The sequence below is a fragment of the Macaca thibetana genome, chromosome 1 (assembly GCF_024542745.1).
Source record: "Macaca thibetana thibetana isolate TM-01 chromosome 1, ASM2454274v1, whole genome shotgun sequence".
Lineage (NCBI taxonomy): Eukaryota > Metazoa > Chordata > Mammalia > Primates > Cercopithecidae > Macaca > Macaca thibetana.
This window is the reverse complement of record NC_065578.1, coordinates 78,032,363-78,057,783: the sequence shown is the minus strand read 5'-3', so window position 1 is coordinate 78,057,783 and position 25,421 is coordinate 78,032,363. Positions and strand designations below refer to the sequence as shown.

At 37.8% G+C, this 25,421-nt stretch overlaps 1 pseudogene; it reads right to left on the bottom strand.

Moving 5' to 3' along the window:
- Positions 1-1,744: 1,744 nt before the first annotated feature.
- The window catches only part of LOC126948913 (SNW domain-containing protein 1-like), a 57,253-nt pseudogene continuing 33,576 nt past the window's right edge, over positions 1,745-25,421 (bottom strand).

The window sequence follows — 25,421 nt, the reverse complement described above, 5'->3', positions numbered from 1 at the left end:
TATGTTTATTGCAGCACTATTCACAATAGCAAAGACTTGGAATCAACCCAAATGTCCATCAGTGACAGATTGGATTAAGAAAATGTGGCACATATACACCATGGAATACTATGCAGCCATCAAAAAGGATGAGTTTGCGTCCTTTGTAGGGACATGGATGCAGCTGGAAACCATCATTCTTAGCAAACTATCACAAGAACAGAAAACCAAACACCGCATGTTCTCACTCATAGGTGGGAACTGAACAATAAGATCACTTAGACTCAGGAAGGGGAACATCACACACAGGGGCCTATCATGGGGAGGGGGGAGGGGGGAGGGATTGCATTCGGAGTTATACCTGATGTAAATGATGAGTTGATGGGTGCTGACGAGTTGATGGGTGCAGCACACCAACATGGCACAAGTATACATATGTAACAAACCTGCACGTTATGCACATGTACCCTACAACTTAAAGTATAATAATAATAAATAAATTTAAAAAAAAAAAAGAAAATAAACTTCTCAGAAACTGAGAATTAATTTATTGACAGAAACAGAGTATTTATCATCACTCCCACTTTGAAATATTCCAGGAATTCTTATCAGATGATAGAAATGGAAATTAAGTGAGCTGGGCCTGCACTGATGACGATAGGGAATAGTTGAAAATATCAGCTGTTTCACCTGCTTTTAATCAAGTTTTCTCTGGTCTTGAACTCCTGAGTCTATTTTTCAGGTAATTGCTGTGTTGTGGAGTTCTGTCCTCTTCCTCCACTAATATCCATCTTTAATACATCTACATCATAATCATCTTGAGTTAGTTGCTCAAAGTGAATTTAGACCCAGACAACTGAAATAAGTTCTCACTTCCTGATCCTTGTTAAGTGAGAAGATCCTGACCTAATACCAGCAACTCCTTTTCTTGTAACTTGTTTTTATTGTCTTACTTACTTCCATTTTATGTGTAAAAGATATTCCATACACCAAAGTTGTCTAGCATTCTAGTTAAATATTCATAAAGAATGCACATGAACAAAATATCCCAAATTGACTTGTGTTGCTTTCTTGTTACTAATTAGATTCTAACCAATTGAAGTAATTACATAATATACTAAGTCAGATGAGTTAAGCGCTGCTTCACAATTGCACATTGCTTTTATGAAAGCTTATTTTTGTTTTTAATCTACATAGAAATAAGGTTGCCAGATTTAGTAAACAAAAATATAGGACACCAAGATAAATTTGAATTTCAGACAAATAAATATTTTTTATATGTCCCAAATATTGTATATCTCATTTTTGTTGTCTAAATATTTTTATTTAAAACAAATAGTAGCACCAAGCAAGAGCTTACTTTGCCCACTCCAAATTAAAACAGAGCACAATAGGGACAAAATTTATTTGGCAGGACCGTTACAATATGTGAACACCCTCCTACTCACTGTGGTTGAGGTAACTTTACTCGTATGCAGCTGTTCTCACACAAAATATTAACCCCAAACTATTAATGTTGCATAAAAGGAAGTGGTCTTGATTCTGTATGTGGAGCAGCATGTTCTATAAATGCTGAAAGGTGGGAGAAGCACAAACACAATCCACTTTTTAAAAAACATACTTCAAAGTAGAATTTTCTATTCCCTCCGTTCTCCAGCAAAAAAGTAGTGCTAGGATCTGGCACCCAGATTCAGTTTTTGTCCTGACCATTTACAAAGTGTTCCCCCATATGACTTGCATCATTAGGGTTATGGATAATAATAGTTCATTCACTTCGAAGAAAATTGTGTCTAATCCTTCCTCCTCTTCTTGCCATCATGCTCATATTCCATGGGGCGGAGGCTATCTCAGGGTCTTTTAGAGCCACCGTGCTGTTTCTCTTCTTCCAAACATTTGTCCAAACCAAAAGGATCTTCCCCAAACTAAACTGATCCTTCTCAGCCTCTCTGCCTACAACCTGAACCAGAAAACTCCTTGTTGGGAACAAATCTGTTGGTCTTTATTCTTGCTTCTAGGTCATCGCCATACATGTCCTTGTCCAGATTTTTACTGGGCCTATAAATACTGTGGGCCATATCTTTACCACCTCTCCAGGCTTGATCACAAACATTATAAATTTCGTCTTCTCCACCTGCAAATCCACGGTCCATACCCTTGGATTGGTTGATGAGTCTTTGGTCGTACTGACCTTCATTGGAAGTTCAAGGATTAGGAACACCGAGAGCAATGACTTCGCTGATATCCCCATTTTCACTTCTCTTAAGTTTCGACCTTTTATCAGGAGCTGCCCTGGAAAGATTCCTGCCATGCTGTCTCTCTTGTCGCCTGTCATGCCGGACTTCATCCCTCTCACGTGCCTCCCTATCCTCTTTTTCCACATGAGTTTTGATCCCAGCTCTTTGTTCCCTGGCTTTCTGAGCCATTTCTCTAAGTTTCTCTTCATGTTTTCCCTTTTCTTTCTAGACCATTTTTCTCTCTACTTGGGCACGCATTTCCACAGCTTCACAAACTTTCTGATCAGCAATGTAGAGGGCTTCGGCCAGTTTGGCAACATTTTCATTTATGTGTACTGTCTGTAGTCCTCTTCCATCGGCAGCCAGACGTTTGTCTAATGGAATTGTATAACCTTTTGCATTTTTCCAGTTAGAAATACAAGGAGGAAACTTGCACTCTTGTTGTTCCTTTACAGCCATCTTTCAGCTAGGAGAATGCATGACAGGTACAGGAGAAGAAGGTGGTCCTCCGGGAATTTTCTTATTAATCTTGAACCTTGGAGGCTCCGTTGGATCTTTCTGCACTTCTACCATCTGACTAACCCTCTGTTTAGCTCCAGAGTTGGAAGCCACTCCTTGCTGAGATGGTGTGTATCGGATATACTGAGCAGGAGTCAGTTTGTCAGCTGCCCGAACTGGCATGATAGCAGCGACCTTCTGTGATACAGCTTTTTATAAGGCTACTCTTGTCTTTTCTGTTATGTCTTTTATAGCTTCTTCATCGGGCCTTTGCAAGTCTGGGTCATTTGCATTCATAACATCCTTTGAAACCAGGACAGTGTATTTGCTGTAAATGATCTCGTCTTTTGACTGTCCTTGTCTAGTGATTACATCATGTTTAATTTTTCCTTCAGAATCCACCTGAATGGCCAGCGCATTAGACATTTTTTGTCTTTCGTCCCATATCCAGTGGATACTGAGCCACATGAATCCCTGGAAAAGCACCTCCATCTCCAAAATCCTCTGATAACCGAGGTATCCAGCCTTTCCGGTATCCGTAGGGGGAAGGTTCTCTTCTGGAAGAGACAAATGAAGTCTGCCATGATCTCTGGGATCTTGCCTTTTCTTCAGCCTCAAGCTGGTCCTGAAATAACTGAGAAGGTGCAGGGGCTTTTATCTGGCAATGCTATATAAGAAGCACTTCAATTTGTCAAAGAAACACATTTTTGAAGTTTTCAAACCCAGTGCCACTTGTCTAAAGCAACTGTTTAAGTCCACATTGTGAAGAGCATAATTAATCCATTTAAACAACTTCTTAACATTATGAAGCTGGTGGTTTAAATTTTCTTCTAAGTTGTTATTTTAAAGTTTTCTGGGCCTAATTATTCATATTTATTTGACAAATCCTGTGCTCTGGTGAAAGCTAGAAATGACAATAATCTGAAGCACCTTTCAACTTAAATCTCTGACCTTAGGGTAAACTAGTCAAGTAGTTACTACTAATAAGACTGTTAACTTAGAAAAGATAATCTAAAAGCAAGCAGACATAACAACAGATGCCCAGATGGCTAGGGCAGGGGTCTAGGAAAGGTGCATATGCAAAATTGTTACCAAGAAAAAAACACAAACAAAATAGTAGAAACTTTACACAGTGATGCCGACTTAACAATCAAATGTTCAAAATGCCACCTTCCTACAATATTGAACTTGTTACATCTCAGCCCAATAGAAAAATCATTCTTATGCTGCTCATCTATAAGCATAAAATATTAATAATAGTCATTTATGAATTACAAAAGTGCAGGGGACCCAACATATATTGACTGGGTGCTGATTTCATTAGATTAATCAAGTATTTGGTATCTTAAAAGACCCTAGTGGCCCAAACACAAAGCTTCTGAATGCTATGTCAGTGTGTAGAAAACCCACAGGAGTAATTAAGATACTGTTCACAAGTTTAGTATGGACAAATTCCATATACTGGATTTGACAGCCAAGAAGTAGTAATACTGAAATCATTTATAAATGAGAAAAGGACAGTTTTAGCAAGGAAACTCATAGCTTTATTTCATTTATAAAAGCAGATATAAATTATAAACAATAGATTTACAAACTGAATCCAAAATAATATTCAAAAATATACCATGCCCAAGTTGGGCTTATCTTGGGAATACAAATACCCTTTTAGCATTGAAAATATATTAAAATTACATGACTAGATTAAAGGAAAAAATCCACATGGTCATCTAAGAAATGCGGAAATGTTATACAATTCAACACCTCTTGTGTACGGTAACAATAGGAAACTAAGAAGAGAGGCACCTGCTTAGCCTGAAAAAAGACAGGTATCAAAGTATATCACAAATATCCTCTTAGTAGCAAAACATTAAATGTGTTCCCTTCAAAATCTGAAATAAATTAAGGATTGCAAACAACTGCTACTTTTATTGAGGATCCTTTCCAATATAGTAAGAAAAACAAATTAAATTAAAGGCATACATTTTTGAAGAATATTTAAAAGAAGAAAATGGTTACTATTCATAAATGACATGACTGACCACATAAAATATCCAAAATTATCTACAGACAAATTTATAGAAATAATGAGAATTCAGTATGGTGGCTTGCCATAAGATTCCTATTCAAAAACAAGTGGTATCTCAATACATAAGGAATAAACAAACAATGGTTAAAGCAGAGGGTGAAAGAAAAGAGGGAGAGCAAGAGACTATTTACAATAATGGAAACAAAGTGTGTAGAAATATGAGTATAGAAAATGTAAACCTTATTGAAAGATATTAAAGATCTAAAGAAACAGGGGTATTCTGTGTTCAAGAATATAAAGACCCAATATGTTAAAAGTGTGTATATGTGTATGCGTGTGTATATAGGTGTGTGTATATATATATACTCTTCTCAGTTTCTACCACTGCCCCTTTTATTACCCTAGCCTAATCCACCAGCATCTTTCACATTTTTTCTAATTTTCTCCCAGCTGGTCTCCATACTTCTACCCATAGCCTCGGAACATGTCAATATTGTGCTCAAAATTCCTCAGTAGATTCACGTTTCACCAAATAAATGCTAAAATCCTTTAAATTGCCTGCAAGATGCTAGAGGAACTGGCCCCACAATTACCTATCAATCACATCTCCTGTCACTCTCTTCTCATTCACTTTGCTCCTAACATAATGACTTCCTAGCTATTCCTCAAACACACCAGTATCCTTCCTGCTCTAGCTGTTTCCTCTACATCGCTAAAGCCTTCATCTACTTCATGTCCTTGCTAAAATTATTTCTCAGAAAAGTTGATGTAGTTTAGATATTTGTCCTTACCCAAATCTCATGTTGAAATGTAATCCCCAGTGTTGGAAGTGGGACTTGGTGGGAAGTGTTTGGGTCATCTGGTGGATCGCCCGTGAATGGCTTGGGCATCCCCTTGGTGTTAAGTGAGCTCTCACTCTGAGTTCACAAGAGATCTGGTAGTTAAAAAGTATGTGGCATCTACCCCCAACCTCGCCCACTCCACTTTCTTCCTCACAAGAGCTCCTGCTCTGGCCATGTGATATGCCTGTTCCCGCTTTACCTTCTGCCATGCTTAGAAGCTTCCTTAGGCCTCCCCCAAAACAGATGTCAGTACTATGATTACTGTACAGCCTGCAGAACCATGGACCAATTAAACTGGCTTTCTTTATAAATTACTCAATCTCAGGTATTTCTTTATAGCAATGCAAGAATGGCTTACTACAAAAGTCAACCCTATTATATTTAAAATTTCAACTGGTTCTCTGCTGTGGGAGTCCTATCTCACTTTATTTTTCTCAATGACATTTGTTACCTTCTTATGTACTATATAATTCACTTATTTATTATGTTTATTTTCAGTCTCTGCCCTATTTGAACTTAATCTTCATGAGGGCAGGGATTTTTTTTATTACTGTTATATCTACAGCATAATTAGCAGTTCCTGGAACATATGCATGGCAGACATACCTGACAGCAATAACTTAAATGAAGGATACTGAGAATGACTCTGCATTTTAGAGATACCTGATAGCCATAACTTAAGCATCCCCTGAGAATGTGGATGTATCTAAACTATATAAACTTTAGACTTTTTACAAATGGTACAAAACTGCATCTTTTTACAAACGGTTCTCCTGTCTAGGCTGTCACCACTGGACTGCCTTATATGTAAGTTCCTTTGATAAACCTTATGTCTCATTCTCTGGCTCTGGGGCTCTTCTTCAGTCTCTCAGACACAGCACCTTCTTGTTAGAATCAATACAGGTCTGGCAGGTCGAGATAGTAGGCATTCAAAGAATATTTGTTAAATGTGCAATAAATGAAATGTAATTTAGACTATAATGAGACAGGGATTACTAATAAAATCATTTTGTAATTATTATGTATACCCCCTAGAGTGGAAAAAAATTAAGAAATATAACAATCTGGGGAGAATGTGAATCATCAGAAATTCATACAAATTGCTGCCAAGACTGCAAATTTGCACATTTTTTTGGAAAACCTGTTGATATTATTTTGTAAAGTTACACATTCATGTGCCTTGCAAACCGATAATTCTACCTTTATGTAGTAACCCTAGAAAAACTTATATATGTGCTTAAGATACATGCAAGAATATTCCTAACAGTATGATTAATAATAAAATATGGAAGCTACAAAGATGTACAATGACAAAGGAATAAATAAGTTAATAGTGTTATATTTACTCAATTAAATATGAGAAAGCAGTTAAAGTGAATGAAACACAACTATTTGTAAAAATATGGATCCATCTTAGGATGTTAAACAGAAAAGTCCTATAAGACCACGGAAGATATGAAACTATTTTTATAAATCTCAACAGAAATAATATTAGGTTATATTTGACTTTGACTTACATGCATATGTCAAAAAAGCTACATATATGTGTTTGTGTGTCTATGAGCGTGTGTGTGTGTTTGTGTGTGTGTGTGTGTATGTAAATAAATAACTACAGTCATTTTCTCTGGTGGAAAGGTAGGAGGATGGGCATGCAAAGTGTATATGAGTAGATGAAAGTCATGTTAACGTTTCAGTTCGTGAGTTGGTTGATTGGTTCACCAATGTTTATTATTTATTTTTCTAACATATATTATAGATATATACACACATTGTAAATATATCAAATATAATTTTTATATTTTTAAAAATATTTAAATATTTGTATATTTGAACAAAAAATAACAAAGGGAAAAGGAATTGCAAAATCTCATAGCACTGTTTCGCTTTCTTTAAAAATAAGTTGGAGTATATTACTGATGTGGAACAATTGTTCATCAGCTTCCTTTTCAAAATTCTCAGAGATCTTTTGATCATTGATTAATCCCAAATTCTGTGGTTTGTAATATATTCTATTTAAAGTTTTGATCTTTCAAACTTCTTTAAGAAGTCTCAGTACATCTTTGCAATCCAAGTGTTTTATTTTTAGTGTTTCACTTTGCTCTTTTTATTAGCTGAAATGACCTTCTTGAATTATTGTGGCATAGAGGAAAGAGGAAGAAGGAAAAAGTCATCTGAAGAAGTGTTCTTTCTAACCAGCTCATCTATTCCACGTCCTTACAAATAATTCAACTGTGTTTATTCTCAATCAAAACGTTGCTATTATTAGAATGATGGATAGCCTGTTCTTTACAGTTCTATCATATTTCCTTTTCCATGCCAATTGCCTAGATGGAGCCATGAATGTGGCCACAGTGATAGGTGGCTGTGAGGATTTTGTGAGAGGCATTTTCTTCTGCAGGGCAAACAAAATGCTTGGAATGGAGGATTAAAAAATAGTAAAGCTCATTTCCATTGCATTATGTATTTTGATGTATTTCTAATGTATTCCTTTTCAAAACATATCTTTGCTGGAGTAGAGGTAAAGACAGAATGAGCAACAGTTGCTGTTTTATGCACATCAAGTGCCCATTTTTAAAACTCTTAAAAATGCAGCAAAGCAATTTAAAAAGAGCAAGTGGCACAGTTGCTTTTTTTAAAAAAAATGTTTTCTCTATAGCTACATTTACCAGACTCAAGATGCAAATGAAACAATATATGAATTTAATTTGACTATACCAAGTTTCTTTCAAAACTGTCTAATACAAAGATATTAAATCCATCTATTTATGCATTAAATACAGATTTATTAATACAGAGCCAACACTTCTTCTGCAGTTATTCAACAGGATTGCATTTTGTATCAAGATATATTTCAGATGTTGAAAAGATTCCACTTTCAACAATACTTTGGAGCAACAACAGTTTTATTAATCATTAGTCAAACGTTTTCTTCCCTTTAAGTCCTCTCCTTGACTTTCTGTAGTACCTGAGAAATTTCCAAGTAAGTGAGAATTTGCCTTGCCTATTGAAGTCAAATTATTTTATGTGTTTGAATTACAAGTTGAAGGAGGCTATGGTTTTATTGACTCACTTTTGTGTTCAAATGCAGAAGTTTTTGAAATCATTCTGTGCTCACAGTCTGTGATTGCTCCTTCTGAGTACCCTTCTCCTCTTTTGAAGTCATTGTTTTATAAAGATGAAAAAAAGACATGTCCTATTAGCTAAATCAATATTGATATTCAAGAAAAAGATCTAAAATAATTTCTAAAGAACCATTCTTGCATAAAAATAAATCATCTTTGGTAAAGTATTTTTTAAGAGTTTGGCTTTTATGTTTATGCAAGACTGACTTCTTGCTAAGCCTTTACTCCAAGACATTTCACAATGAAGGTCCCCAGTGTTTGTCCTTGTCATTTTATAGGATTAATTTGATCCATTGTCATTCACCTAACTGCCTTGCACCTCTTGTTAGTGTGCAGTCCCTAACTAAGCCTGAGTATTTGTTCTTCAAACTTTCTAAAATGACTCTTCCGTTCACTCTCAGGATGTACCATTTGTCGTATCTTCAATGGCTGGAAAAAACACACTCTCTTTTTGGGTTTTTCAAAACTCTGAAAAATCATTTGTTAAAGGAGGGGCTTCAAAGGAAGTACTGTCTTTCTGGCTTAAAGTTTATGCTTTTTCATCATTTATGATAAAAGGAGCACATTTATAATCATATTTTTTAAAGAAGGTAAAGGAACGGAATTTTAATCTGAATGCTTAGAGGGAAGATGAGAGGCAGCAAGAAGACAAAAGCAAAATGGGAAAGCCAAAGCAGTAAGAAAGGAAGGAAACCTCAGAGATGAATCGAAGCAAAGAAATATGTTTATCATTACTCTCAGAATATATGGATTTTTCACTAAAATATTAAGTCATTTGAAATGTTCCAAAAACATGAAAATCTGAAATTGATTCTCACTCTTGAATTCAACGATTAGCATTTCATGAGCTTCTGCCCCCTCTTGGTGAATCTTTCCTTACTAACATTAGTTATCAAGACACTTGGCATTTTTTCACAGCATGCATGAGTCACAACACAGACACCCTTATCCTCAAAATAAATGGATATTGAACTTTGAATAAAACATGCCTCTTCTATCTTAATCTCAAATTTCTGAGTGTGCTCCTGTCTCTTAGTCTGTTGTCAGATTGCCTTCAAGTGATAGTTTATTCTTTTATGCATTCCAGACAGTAGAAGGGTGAACCAAGGATTTCCTTGGGAAACATCTGTCCATAAATGGGAAAGGAGTGGGAAAGATGCACTGAGATTCTTATAGAGCCCCAAGTCACCTCTATTAGGCTAAATTTCTAAAAGATGCTAGGTTCTTAGAAATTTCACGAAAATACTTGTCTGATGGTAATGCGATTAAATTTTCTAAAATGAAATTATTTTCACTTCACTGAAATGTGTCCATCAGAAAGCTTATTTCAAAAAAGAGAAATATCTTAGTTAAGTAAGAAAATACTCCAGTTTGACTGTTTACTGGCTATAATAACACTCACAAGTCTTACATATCTGCTATCTTTTTCCCACCTAAGGAACTGCTACTTTGTAAGGTGTGGAGAATGGGTATTTTTATTCCATTACATAGATTAGAAAACTAAAACTGGGAGTCACTTATTATGTCACAAAGAAAAAACTGGTAGAATCTCTGTAGAAACTGTAGTCTTCTGATTTTCCATCCAGGACTATGTTTTTTATCCATACAGTGTCACTGATTGAGTGCCTGTTATATACCAAGTATTATTCTGGATCCTGTGAATAACACTGCCCTGCCTTTCATCCTATTGCTAACTGTATACAAATGTATCAATGAGCAGTACATATATATATATATGTATGTATATATAAATGTTACATATGTAAATTAAAATGCATTACTGGAAGACAAAAACAGTTCAAATGAAACTGAAACTACTAGTATTATCATCCCATTTTCACTATTATTTGTTGTTATTATTGATTCAATTTACTGGGATAGGTATTTCCATTTTAATTACCCTAAACGATAAGCTCCAGAAGTACAAGAATTATTATGTTCTTCTTCATTATTTCATATTCATTATTTCATATTCTAGCAAAATGTCTAGCAAATAGTGGGCATTTAGAAAATGTATTTGGAGAAATGTATTTGGAGAAAATTAAGTAGTAGCTTTGCTTTTCTCACTGACACTTGTTCACTGTACTCCAAATCAATCAGCCCCACTTAAAGTGCAATTAGAGAACAGGGGAAAGTCGCCACTGGCACCATCCTTCCATCTCCAGCATCCTACGCAGCTCCTTCAGATCATTTTCTTCCTCAGGCCTCTACACTGGGGCCTATGCTTCCAGGAGCCTTTTCATAGGGTAAATCTTAAATGATAGTAATATTTATTGTACAGGAATATTTATATTGCATTTTATTGTGTGGCTCTTGTAAAGTTCCAAGATCAATGGAGTAAATCCCTAAAAGCTAGAATTTCAAATGGAAGCTGAGAATAAATGTCTGAGAAAAGAGCACATACTTCCCCACCACCACCAATCAATTAAAGCCACAAATTACAAGATACTGTCTCTTGATTAATGTGACTTTTTTCCTCTGCTGAATATTTGTATAGGTTAAATCATCCGGAAATTAATGCTGCACTAACTCTAAATATTTCCTTAAAAAAGGAAAAAACTATTTTAAATTAAAAAAAAATCCTTTTAAAAAACACATTTTTTAATTATCTATCAAGGTGTCTGAATAATGTCTTTAATGCACAGCGTACCCTAACTACACAGATTCTGTTTTCTTGCAGAAGAGAAAGCCATTAAATATGACTCAGATACTAAAAAAGATTACTTCATATTTCTGGGAAAAACCAATGTTGAAGACTGGTGAAGTCTAATGCACATGGGCAATTATACTGGAGAGTTTACAAAGCACATGGGAGTTGTTTTAATCAGAAACCAGAATGAATAAATTAATGGACTCTTGGTCTGCTAATTTAAAAAAAAAGAAAACAAAATATAAAGCACACATTCTTTTTCCTTTTTTAATGGAGTAACATTTTAATTTTTTATTTTAACTTCCACTTTTCTTTTAGATTTGGAGATACACGTGCAGGTTTGTTTTATGGGTATATTGTGTGATGCTGAGGTTTGGGATATGAATGATGATCCCATCACCCAGGTAATGAGCATAGTAAGTAACAATTAGTTTTTGATGTCCTTAAACATAAAAACCAACCAAATTTGCTTTGAACGAAATACCCTCACTTCAGTATGTGTAAAGGATGCTTTTTTGTTTTTGTTTTTGTTTGTTTGTTTGTTTGTCTGTTTTTGAGATAGAGTTTCGCTCTGTCTCCCAGGCTGGAGTGCAGCAGCGCAATCTTGGCTCACTGCAACATCCGCCTCCTGGGTTCACATCATTCTCCTGCCTCAGCCTCCTGAGTAGCTGGGGCTACAGGCACCCGCCACCACACCCAGCTAGTTTTTTGTATTTTTAGTAGAGATGGGGTTTCACCATGTTAACCAGGATGGTCTCGATTGTAAAGGATGTTTGAGACAGATAAGTCAGGGAAAATCATAGATTCATAATTCTGTTGCACTGTGTGGAGATTTTACTTGGAAACAGCCAAATAATGGGCTGCATTTCCCATTCTCCTTGGCAGATCACTGGAACCATGTGACTGGTACTTAATGAAGGTGTTGGCAGAAGTAAGGAGTAACACTTCCCAGGTAAATTGATAAAGAAGCAAGTGAGCCTTCTCCACCTTCTCCTTGCCTCTCCATGAACAAAATTCAAAAGAAAATCCATGGATCTAAAGAAGGACAGAGCCCCAAGGTGGAAGGAGGTTGGGTCCTTATTATAGAAGGCTACCTGCCAATCAAGAACATCCCATTTGGATTTTATGTGACAGAAATCAACATTGATTTTACTAAGTAGTTGTATTAATGCATTTTCATGCTGCAGATAAATACATACCCAAGACAACTGGGCAATTTACAAAAGAAAGAGGTTTAATGGACTTACAGTTCCATGTGGCTGGAGAAGCCTCACTATCAGGGTGGAAGGCAAGGAAGAGCAGGTCACATCTTACATGAATGGCAACAGGCAAAAAGAGAGCTTGTGCAGGGAAACTCCCATTTTTAAAACTGTCAGATCTCCTGAGACGTATTCACTATAACGAGAACAGCACGGGAAAGACTTGCCCCAATCATTCAATTACCTCCCCACCAGGTTCCTCCCACAACATATAAGAATTGTGGGAGTTACAATTCAAGATAAGATTTGGGTAGGGACACAGTCAAACCATATCATTCAACCCCTGACCCTTCCCAAATCTCATGTCCTCACATTTCAGAACCAATCATGCCTTCCCAAATGTCCCCCAAAGTCTTAACTCACTTCAGCATTAACTCAAAAGTTTACGGTTCAATGTCTCATCTGAGACAAGGCAAGTCCCTTCCACCCATGAGCCTGTAAAATCAAAAGCAAGCTAGTTACTTCCTGGATACAATGGGGGTACAGGCATTGGGTAAATACAGCCATTCCAAATGGGAGAAATTGACCAAACCAAAGGGACTACAGGCCCCATGCAAGTCCAAAATCCAGTTGGACAGTCAATTTTTTTTTTTTTTTTTTGAGACAGAGTCTCACTCTGTCACCCAGGTTGGAGTGCAGTGGCACAATCTCGGCTCACTGCAAGTTCTGCCTTCCAGGTTCACACCATTCTCCTGCCTCAGCCTCCCAAGTAGCTGGGACTACAGGTATGCACCACCATGCCTGGCTAATTTTTGTATTTTTAGTAGAGACAGGGTTTCACCATGTTAGCCAGGATGTTCTCGATCTCCTGACCTCATGATCCACCCGCCTCGGCCTCCCAAAGTGCTGGGATTACAGGCATGAGCCACCACACCTGGCCTGACAGTCAAATCTTAAAGCTCCAAAATGATCTCCTTTGACTCTATGTCTCACATCCAGGACACACTGATGCAAGAGGTAGGTTCCCATGGGCTTCGGCAGCTCCACCTCTGTGGCTTTGCAGGGTACAACCTCCCTCCCAGCTGCTTGCATAGGTCGGCATTGAGTGTCTGTGACTTTTCTAGGCACACAGTGTAAGCTGGGGTCTGGAGACAGACCATTCTGGAGTCTGGAGGACAGTGGCCCTCTTCTTCCAGCTCCACTAGGCAGTCCTCAGTAGGGACTCTGCATGGGCCATGTGACCCCACATTTCCCTTCCACACTTCCCTAGCAGAGGTTCTCCATGAAAGCCCCACCCTTATAGCAAACTTCTGCCTGGACACCCAGGCATTTCTATACATCCTCTGAAATCTAGGCAGAGGTTCCCAAACCTCAATTCTTGACTTTTGTGTACCCACAGACTCAACACCACATAGAAGCTGCCAAGACGTGGGGCTTGCACCTTCTGAAGCAATAGCCTGAGCTATACCTTGGCCCCTTTTAGCCATGGCTGGAGCAGCTAGGATGTAGGGCATCAAGTTTCTAGACTGCAAACTGCAAAAGGATGCTGGGCTCAGCCCATGAAACCATTTTTTCCTCCTAAACTTCTGGGCCTGTGATGGGAGGGGTATCCATGAAGACCTCTGACATACCCTGGAGATACTTTCCCCATTGTTTTGAGGATTAACATTCAGCTCCTCGTTACTTATGCAAATTTCTGCAGCCAGTTTGAATTTCTCCTCAGAAAATGGGATTTTCTTTTCTATTGCATTGTCAGGCTTCAAATTTTCCAAACTTTTGTCCTCTGCTTCCCTTATAAAACTGAATGTTGTTAACAGCACCCAAGTCACCCCTTGAATACTTTGCTGCTTAGGAATTTCTTCCTCCAGTGGCCAGGTGTGGTGGCTCATGCCTGTAATCCCAGAACTTTGGGAGGCTGAGGTGGGAGGATCACCAGGTCAGGAATTCGAGATCAGCCTGGCCAACATGATGAAACCCTGTCTCTACTAAAAACACAAAAATGAGCCAGGCGTGGTGGTATGCACCTGTAATCCCAGCTATTCGGGAGGCTGAGGTGGGAGAATTGCTTGAACCCGGGAGGCGGACATTGCAATGAGCCAAGATCATGCCACTGCACTCCAGCCTAGGCAACAGAGCAAGACTTCATCTCAGAAAAGAAAAAGAGAAAAGAAAGAAAGACATTTCCTCCTCCAGATACCCTAAATCATCTCTGTCAAGTTCAAAGTTCCACAAATCTCTAGGGTGGGGTAAAATGCCACCAGTCTCCTTGCTAAAACATAGCAAGAGTCACATATTCTCCAGTTCCTAACAAGTTCCTCATTTCCATCTGAGACCACTTCAGCCTGGACTTTAGTGTCCATATGGTTATCAGCATTTTGGGCAAAGTCATTCAACAAGTCTCTAGGAAGTTCCAAACTTTCCTACATTTTCCTATCTTCTTCTGAGCCTTCCAGACTGTTCCAACCTCTACCTGTTACCCAGTTCCAAAGTGGTTTCCACATTTTCGGCTATCTTTTCAGCAGTGCCCCACTCCCAGTACCAATTTATTGTGTTAGTCTGTTTTCATGCTGCTGATAAAGACACACCTAAGACTGAGCAATTTACAAAAGAAAGAGATTTAATGGACTTATAGTTCCACATTGCTGGGGAAGTCTCACAATCATGGTGCAAGGAAAGGAAGAGGAAGTCACGTCTTACATGTATGGTAGCAGGCAAAGAGAGAGAGAGCTTATGCAGGGAAACTCCTATTTTTAAAACCATCAGATATCCTGAGACTTATTCACTATCATGAGAACAGCACAGGAAAACCCACCCCTGTGATTCAATTACCTCCCACCGGATTCCTTTCATGACACATGGGAATTGTGGTAGTTACAATTCAAGATGAGATTTGAGTGGGGACACAGCCAAACCATACTAGTAGTGAACATTTCCTAGTCAATCAATTTCTGCAGTTAGCATTATCTTAAATTCCCCAGTATAAAACAAAATTGAGAAAGATATTCATGGGTTAAACATGGAAACAGGAATTTTATCAGATAAGGGCTGTATATGCATGTATTTTTTTCATCAGTCTTGTCCTTTGTAACAGTAAGAATACTTAGTCTGGTGTTTCAATATTTAAATAGCAGGAGATGTTGTGGGCAAATACATGAGTAGAATTCTCCTTTGGAATCAAATATGTAGCAGCTTGAATAGCAGTTCCAGGATATCAAATCTAGCACCCAAGTTTTAAAGACTGTCCAGTAAATTTTTAGTTTCTTAGTTTCCATAGGAGTATCCACTGTTTCCATAGAGTCAAATCCAAGTCATAGACGGTTCTTTGCAGAGTTCCTGAGACAGGTGTCAAACACACTGATCATCTTTAAGAGTGGAGATGAGCTTCATTTTGACTAGATCGTTCACTTGGCTTCCAAAGTCAGCTATGCTTCAAATGTAGCATCTCTACAGAACATTGCAGGGATAGCAACAGCTTTAGTTGCTAAGAATTTACTGCCACAAATGGATAATAAAAATGAGGCTAATGTAAACAATGTGGGCCAAAAGATATGTGGACTTAAAAGTCTTTAAAATGAATTTGGAATACATAACCTTCTTATTCATTTGGTTTTAGACAATGTTGAAGAAATAATTAAAATGTGCTTACTGAATCTCTCTAAGTGAATCTTTTTCTTAATTAATGGGAAAATGCTCTGTGCCAAACAATGATGTGAACCTCCTGAGAAATTCTGTAATTTTATAAGCTATGATAACAAAGCAATGGTTGTTTACCACTCGCCATGCTGTGTACATTCTTGTTTGATTACACTAGCTCATAAACAAAGAATTAAAGAACAGAGAGAGATGTCAGCTTTCTCAAGCCTTGTAAAAAACTCTTAGACAAATGAAGGGCAAACTCAGTGGTAAGAAAATAACTCCATTTAGTATAACTACAGGGTTTCTTTTATATTTTTTAAGTGCTCTTTTTCCTGTTCTTAAAGCAATCTTAACAAAGGATCCTGACAAAGAGATACGTCTCCTTAGACAATTTGCTTGGAGCACGTAAAATGTTTAGTGCACCCCCAGAAGAAAAAGTTACAGTAAGATATTATCCTGATAAAGGACCAAGTCAACTGATTTTGCCTATTGTAAACATCAGAAATAGAATATTGAATTCAATCGATTATAACTTCTTAAGGGAACTCTCCTACGTTGGTATTTCAGAAATAATACAAGGATTCACTAAAAATGACTAAATTTGAAGTAAAAATTAAAAACTATATTCAGTTATCTTGGGATTTAGCTTAGAAATTCTTATGTATACAAGTTTCAAGTAATATTTTTTCTGGAACTAATTTATAGAATATGGTACCAAGTGAAGTCTCAGTCTTTAATTTGAAGGAGGTGCAGAAGGAGGGTTGTTTTGATTGTGCATCTTCTGGCATTCACCCTGTCTGACTTGAAGAGTTTCTTCCCTCTTTAATTGCTTGAATTAGTAGTTATGGAGAATTCTTTCCCTCCAACCATGATAGTTCAAAGACTAGGTAAAATAGTTTTCTGATGCACTGTATGATCTGAATGGCCAGCAGCATGATTAGACATCAGTCCTCACAATGTGAAACCTCCTTCAGGGTTTCTCTTCTTCTTCCAGACCTCCCAAGTCAGCATATCTGTTCAGTTTCCAGACCTCTTCCGTCTCACTGCCTCCCCTGATCACATCAGTCGCAAGGAGCTAAATACTACCAATAGGCAGGTGACTCCTACGTTTATATCCCCAGCCCCAACCTTCCCCCAGAATTCCAAACACAAATAGCCAATACCTACTTGGCATCTCCACTTTTATGCCAACTGAACTTCCCAAACTTGGCATGGTCAACATAAGACTTCTGCTGTCCACTGGAAACAACAAAAGAGCCTCACCCACTGATATGGTTTGGATGTTTGTCTTCCCCAAATCCCATGTTGAAATGTAATCCTCGATGCTGGAGGTAAGGCCTGGTGGGAGATATTTGGGTCATGGGAATGGATTCCTCATGAATGGCTTGGTGCCATCCTCGTGATAATGAGGAGTTCCTGCTCTGAATTCACGTTCAGGCAAGATCTGGCTGTTTAAGAGTGTGGCACCTCCTCACCCTCTCTCTCTCTCTCGCTCCCCCTCTCACCGTGTGATGTGCCTGCTCCTGCTTCATTATCTGCCTGGGCCTCAGGAAATACCTTCAAATTTGCCAGGAAGCCAAGCAGATATTAATGCCATGCTTGTACAGCCTGCAGAACTGTGATCCAATTAAACCCCTTTTCTTTATAAATTACCTCGTCTTAGGTATTCCTTTACAGTAACACAAGAGTGGTCTAATACATCCATGGTCTTCCTAATCTCAATTAATGGCACCACTGCTCCTCTTTCTCTTTTCACACTTTATAAGACTTTTTTGACTCTACTTGAAAATATTTTCTAAATCAGCATGATTTCTTACTGCACCCATGATTAGCACCGGTGTCCAAGTGACGTACTTTCTCCTGGAGTATTAAAAGATCCTCCCACCATTCTCTTTGCTGTCACTGTGTCCTGCAACTTACTCTCTAGTCTTCACACATTAGCCACTGCACCCCAGCCATTCTTGCCTTTGGCTGGTCCTCAAACACACAAAACAAGCTCTTTTTCTACACCTTTATTACTGGGGGGTCTCCTATGCATGAAATATGCTTGTCCCAAATAGTCACATCACTGACTCCTTCATTTTGCCCACAGTTGCCCAAATGTCACCTCTTTGGGGTAGTCTTTGGCCATGCCTCCAAACTAGATGTCACTCTCTTCCCCATTACTCTGCTTTTTAGGTAGGATATAACCGGAAGTTCTATTGTTGAATTTTACTTATTTATTATTTGTGGCCCTCATTAGAATACAGGAACTTTGTCTTTCATCACTCTATCTGTAATACCTAGAATGATGTGCAGCACATAAAAGACACTCAGTATTTCTTGAATGAATTAATGAATGAATGGTGCCATCCTCCTGATAATAAGGAGTTCTTGTTCTGAGTTCACGTTCATGCAAGATGTAATTGTCTGCTGAGATCTTAGGGACTTCACATGGCGAAAACAGAAACTGCCCCTACTCAATGAGTGTGTGTGTATGTGTGTGTGTGTGTGTGTGTGTGTGTATAAACTGATATAGTTTTGTCTCTAAGGAGCTATTGCCCTGGGAGCTCAGATCATGTATTGCAAATAGTGACCATAATATTTTTCACACCAGGGAAGAGAGATTTCTCTCCCCTCTGCTATAACACAAGTCTCCAGAAAAACTTTGGACCGGCGATGTTCATTCAGACTACTTTCTTCATGTAGAAACTGGAATGTGCGGCCGGGCACGGTGGCTTACGCCTATAATCCCAACACTTTGGGAGGCCAAGGTGGGTGGATCACAAGGTCAGGAGATGGAGACAATCCTGGCTAACATGGTGAAACCCCATCTCTACTAAAAATACAAAAAAAAAAAAATAGCTGGGTTTGGTGGTGGGCGCCTGTAATCCCAGCTACTCGAGAGGCTGAGGCAGGAGAATGGTGTGAACCCGGGAGGTGGAGCTTGCAGTGAGCTGGGATCGCACCACTGCACTCCAGCCTGGGCGACAGAGCAAGACTCCGTCTCAAAAAAAAAAAAAAACTGGAATGTGCATCTTAAATATACTTTTTTTTAACATATGAAGTTACTGCTTTTTCGTTTTTTAAGTAAGTTAATGAAACAGGAACGATCTTAGTGAAATGCATTTTCTGCAGTAAACAATGGAAAGGAGCTATTAACCTAACACAGCGGGAAATATATTGACCACAGTTAGAAATTTATTCTCCAAGAATGCAATACACAGAGTTTGCTTACTGGTGCTAGCATCCTTTTATAAAACTAAAGAGAGAGAAGAAGAAAAGGGAAAACAAAAAAAAGACACATTTTGATTGTTAATGCATTTTCTGCAAAGACAGCAGAATGAAAATGTACAAAAGTATTCAACTGTGACTATAGAGTGTGTATCATTTTATGTACTATAGCTCCTAAATATCCTTGTCCTTTTTAGATGTTTCAGAGTGTGTAAAGGGAGTAAAATATTCAATTACTTTTTAATGTCTCAAAATCACTCTCAGTAAAATGAAATCAATGCAATTGCCAAGAGCCTTCTTTATAGGATTAGCTATATTAACTCGAGATATGTCTGCCTCCCTCAGGTAACTTTAGCTTGAACATTGTTTACTAGGCTTAACCCTTGGTAGAGATTGAATCCCATGCTTTCAAGAATAAATATGAAATGTATAATTTTATCTGTAAGCAACAAAGTTGTTTCAAGTTAGCAAAATAGATTGCTAGAAGATTGTGTATTCAGTCTAGCAAGTGATATCGAGAATGTCACATCCTCCAATCTTACCTTAATGTACAGGTAAGGTGATACAGACCCGTAGGAGACCAATGAGTGCTGACATGTTCCAGTAGTCTCACACATCTACCTGGAAGCAGTAGAGCAGAACAAAACTGTGCTCAACTTTTCATAAAATTAACTGTAAACCGCTTTTACAATAGATAAATTATAGCCAAAATATTGCTCATGGTCAGGTGTGGTACAAGCAGGCACTGGATGGTTGGCCTAGGAATAGTTCATACCCTTGGCATTTTTTCCAGATTTAACTAGTGCAGCAGGAGTTATCTCACTTCTGGTTATGAATGCTATGTTCTCAACATGCTTGGCAGAGGAACTCAGGCTCTGGCTTGCTAAGGGTCTTTAGTGGTCCTTAAGAACTGTACACTATTCAGATTGTTGCTACTACTTGCCATGTAGATCTTAATGAACTCCTGGGCTATATTCATTAGCAAACTATTGTAGAGAAGTTATTTAGATTGCACAATGTAAAGGCCAATTTTGCATCAGTTCTTCACTTTACGTGTTTAATATTGCCTTGAGGAAAAATTTTCTGTCGGGACGTGGGGAGAAGTTGAAATAAGCACATTCTCTGTTTATCAGTTGCACAAAAGACCTTCTCAATAAAGTTAGATTAGCAGCTAGGATGACCTTCATGTGATAAAGAAAAATGTATATTTTTATAATGGCTTTTTGTAGAACCGCCTTAATGCTAAATAAAGCATATTCACATAAAGGCAAGCAGTAGTAACTTCCTGTTAATTAAAAGATTTGTTAACTTATCTTTTAAAAGAAAATAATCTTAACTGCTATATGATATTAAGCCAAAAATTTCTGGCAGTGTTTGCAGATTTTGACTTAAAGGTTTAATTCAAGGTGAAAATTGCACTAGGAGACATCCTGAGAGAAATAGTTATAGGTTTGTTCATTCTTTTCCCCAAACAGGAAATTGGTTTTCTGAGTCTACACTATTTTAACAGCAGCATAAATGCAGCTCACTACCCTGAATTCAGATGTAATACTCTATAATTAAATGGAAAAAGAAAGTCATATGCCAGATTGGAGTGAGTAAAATAGACAAGTAATAACAATACCTAAATCCATCCCTGACTAATTAGTTGCTGGAAAAAAATTCTGCAGTTAAAAGAAAAAGTTAGATTTAGAGGGCAAGTGGAAAGTCTGCTTATAGAATGAAAGCTTGATTTCTTCACTACATGTCTTTGGTAGGGCTTACAAAACATGTTAACACCTTACTGATACCTACTAATATTAGTTGTAAACTGGAAAACTAAAGGTTTTTAATGATGTCAAAGGCATTCACAGATTTCCCTGAAATAGATATGTAAGATATTGCCTACACTTTGCTGAATCTCAAAAGTAACACAAGTTACAATTTTATCTAGAGACAGATATGTTGGTAAATTTGCATCTTTTTTATTACAATCACTCTGACTTGATTAGCTTCCGCTTTAAACCACATTTTCAACAGGGATAATATTTTTTAAAGTAAGGCTAATCTGAGCCCTAACAGAGATACGGAATATAAGTGGATTAAGGAAACCTATCATTTCTCTCTAAATAAGAAGTGATTTATCTACATCAATATTAGCTTGGCAGCAGTTTTTCCTCCAGTTGTTGACATGGAGGAATTGAAAGACAATTATTTTAGGGCCAGATAGACCTCGGCTGAAATCCGGACTCTTTATCACTTTCTTTCTTTCTTTCTTTTTTCCTCTCTCTCTTTTTTTTTTTTTTTTTTTTTTTTTTTTTTTTTTTTTTTTTGAGACGGAGTCTCGCTCTGTTGCCCAGGTTAGAGTGCAGGGGCGCGATCTCGGCTCACTGCCAGCTCCACCTCCCGGGTTCAGGACATTCTTCTGCCTCAGCCTCCCGAGTAGCTGGGACTACAGGAGCCCGCCACCACGCCTGGCTAATTTTTTATATTTTTAGTAGAGACGGGGTTTCACCGTGTTAGCCAAGATGGTCTGGATCTCTTGACCTTGTGATCCACCCTCCTCGACATCGCAAAGTTCTGGGATTACAAGCGTGAGCCAGCACGCCTGGCCTCTTTATCACTTTCAGGCTGAATATTTGAGAAATTTACTTAACTTCTTTGAATCTCACTTTCGGTAACTATAAAACAGGAATAATATATGCCTTTTGAAAATAATAGACACTAGGGACTCCAAAAGTGGGGAGAGTGGGAGAGAAGTGAGGGTTGAGAATTACCTGTTGATTGCAATGTTCCCTATTTGGGTGATGGGTACACCGGAGGCTCAAACCTGACCGTTATGCAATACACCCATGGAACTCTGTACAGGCACCTCCTGAATCTAATATTTAAAATACTAATGTATGCTTTTTAGGGGCATTGGGAGAATTAAGGGAGATGTATGTAACAGGTTGACTAGTATAGTTTGTGGTACATAAAAGGTGTTCAATAAATATTATTTCTCAAGTTCACCCATATGTAGGCTCTGTGGATTTATTTTTGTCTTAGAGCAAGGTAAACTAAAGTTGATAGCAATAAAGTGACTAGTGCAAAATCAGTGAGCTATTTAGAGAATCTACAACTTGATCTCCTAATTTATTAGATAATGCCTATAGAGGTACCAGAAAAGTCAGATATCATTGGGATAAAATTTTGGAGTCAGACTAAAATTCTAACACAATGGATGGGTTTAGCAAGCCATTTAACCTCTCTGAGCCTCAGTTTTCTCATCTGGAAAATGGAGAAAATAGCTACCTCACTGTTACCATAAGAATTAATGGAAATGTGAGTAATGTAGCAATATCTAGCATATACTCAGAGCTCAACATGATGATTATTAAGTACTTATTGTATGTTGGGTACCACAGAAAGTGCTCTAAGATACCCCAAAATGACTAATTCCTTACCCTGGAAGAGCTATTTTGGAAAATAGCACAAAGAGTAATAATTACTGATACTCAGCAGTGTTTAAATGAAAGTGATAGATGATTGATAGATAGATGATAGATAGATAAGGGATAAATGAGTGAAAATGATAAAGAAATAGATCACTTTATACTGAAATGGCCCGAAAAACCTCTCAGAAGAGATGGAACTAAAGTTGAGCAAGAATGGGAGTAGATCTATCTCAACAAAACAGTAGTCACCTTTTCTCTTTCTCATATAGGAAAGTTTTAAAAGGGTTTAGAATGTCAGAATTCGGAGAGAAAAGCAATATTCTCTACGGGTATTTTTTTAGGGAATATAGCTTTCTGGCTGAAGGCTGATGGACAAATATTTCCACTCTGAATATCAAAAAAATAAGCACAACAAAGCTTTCTTTATGTGTGCACACACGTGTGCACATACTCTTCTACATGTTTGCATGGGCTGGCTCACTTAACCTCCAAAATTATGCACTGTTTTCTAAGTCAATGGAATACATATCTTTCTAGTTCCCTTTCCTGAAGCACAGCAGAAAGAGATCCTCACCAAGTTGTTTTGCAGCAACATCTTCACGGACAATTGACACACCCATTAAAAACGCTGGTAGTGTGTCTGGTTTGGTTACTTTTTTGATGTGCTTTCTAATGGTTCTGCTTGCCTTTGGCAATAATTGTAATTCAATTTATGCATCCACAAAATTATCCAATCCTGTTGCCTATGCACTGTCACAAAATAACTTTTCTCTTTAGAGTTAATCAACCTTACATTGTATGTTTTCTATTACCTAGATTTCACCACCACATCTCTCAATAACTTGCAAGCTGAATAAGTTTGTATTAAAAAAGTAAACACATTATAAACAAAGTGACCGACCTTAAACAGATAAGAGATGCCAATCATAAAAATGCTGATTTGACTCCATTATAAAATGTGTGTGTGTGTTCATGTGTGTGTTTTATTCTAAACAGGATGTTTTTAATTTTGAGTTGCAAAAACACAGCTTTTTGGTAACATTTAAAAATAATTTTATAGTTTACTTCATTTTTATACGAACTTTGAAATGCAGTTGAAAATTTTTCTCAAGGCAAATGTATATATATAACTACATTTTTGAATAGTTTTAAGATTGAGAAGCATAAATATGAAATAATTTTTTTCTAATCACTGTTTTTAGTAATATTCTGTATAATCTTCCTGTGCTTTGATGGTATTGTGGGCAATTCTATCACTTTCAGTATTTAAAAGTTTAATAGAGTCGAATTCCATCAGGGTTTCATGTGCTGCCAGCGAATTGCCACAGTACAGCCTTGAGCTGGGACCCTGACTCCTTGGCATAGTCAAGTAAAGGTAAGACATGATCTTCACCTGAATCATCTCTTCCCATCCCCCACCCCCAGCCACTCCCCACTTTTAAGATCGGCTCCTCCAAGGTTGGTTTAGGGAGAAGGGAGAAAAAAGAAACAGGTGTCTCTTCCCTTACCTGGGCTGTCTTAATGTTTCTTCATGCGTTTGGCTGCTTTGGTGACATGAACTACCAGTTATCAATGCTTATCATGGGTCTGAATTCAAATCTTGGTTTTCCTGCTGCATAGAGCATTGCTACATGAAATGTGGTGCTTGGACTGGCAGCATTGACATCACGAGGAAGGTTGTCAGACTCTCAGACTCCAGCCCCCTGCTAAATCCGAATCTGAATTTTAACAAGATCTCCCAGGTGATCTGTATGCACATTAACATTTAAACTATTGTGTTTAAAAGCAGTTTTATATTTTCCTTCTCTCACAGACTGATATATTTTTAAAGTAGAATAAGAACAAATAGTAAAATGAAATTTAAAAAATAACAAAGACAGGCAAAGCACAAGCCAAAGTTTTATTATTTGTTTCGACAGACACCACAGTGGAGTAAGAGGCAGCAGACTTGCCATCCCACCAGAAACATATGAAACTGTTATTTTCAAACATGAGACAACAAGCAACAGAGGACTTTGATCCCTTAGCTCAAAGTCCTCTTACAGACTTAGATCCCTAAAAGAAGGAAAACAAACAAGATCAGCCTTATTAGCACCCAAGCTTTTTGCCTCAAGGCATGGCACAGAAAAGGAGAACCCAAGCAGAGCAGGGCAGGCTCACAATATTGAGGAGGCAGAGACCAGAGTTCAGTGAGATTGAAGTGACTTATGGAGCAGTGTATTAGAAAGAAGGCAGCTAGGAAGAGAAAGAACACAGTAAGTCTCCTTGAGTTTGTTGCTGAATTCTATCCCACGCAGGAAGTTTGGCTTGAAGATAGAACTCCACGAAGCTGGGCAAAAACTACCAGGGTCCTATAAGCTGAGCAAACTCAAAGTTCACACAAGGCTGGGAGACATTTGAATTCCAACCAGTTAGAGTGGAGAGATCATTTATAGATAATTTCCAAATTAACATAGCAGAAATTAAGAAAGGAAACTTTAAGATTCTAAAAGACAGGTTAGTATCTTTCTAGACCAGGAGTCATTTTGTTTCCCTGACCCCTTCGAGGGCAGGAACTGGAGTGCACAGGTGCTGACAGGGACGAACTCCACTCACTCCAAGCTGCT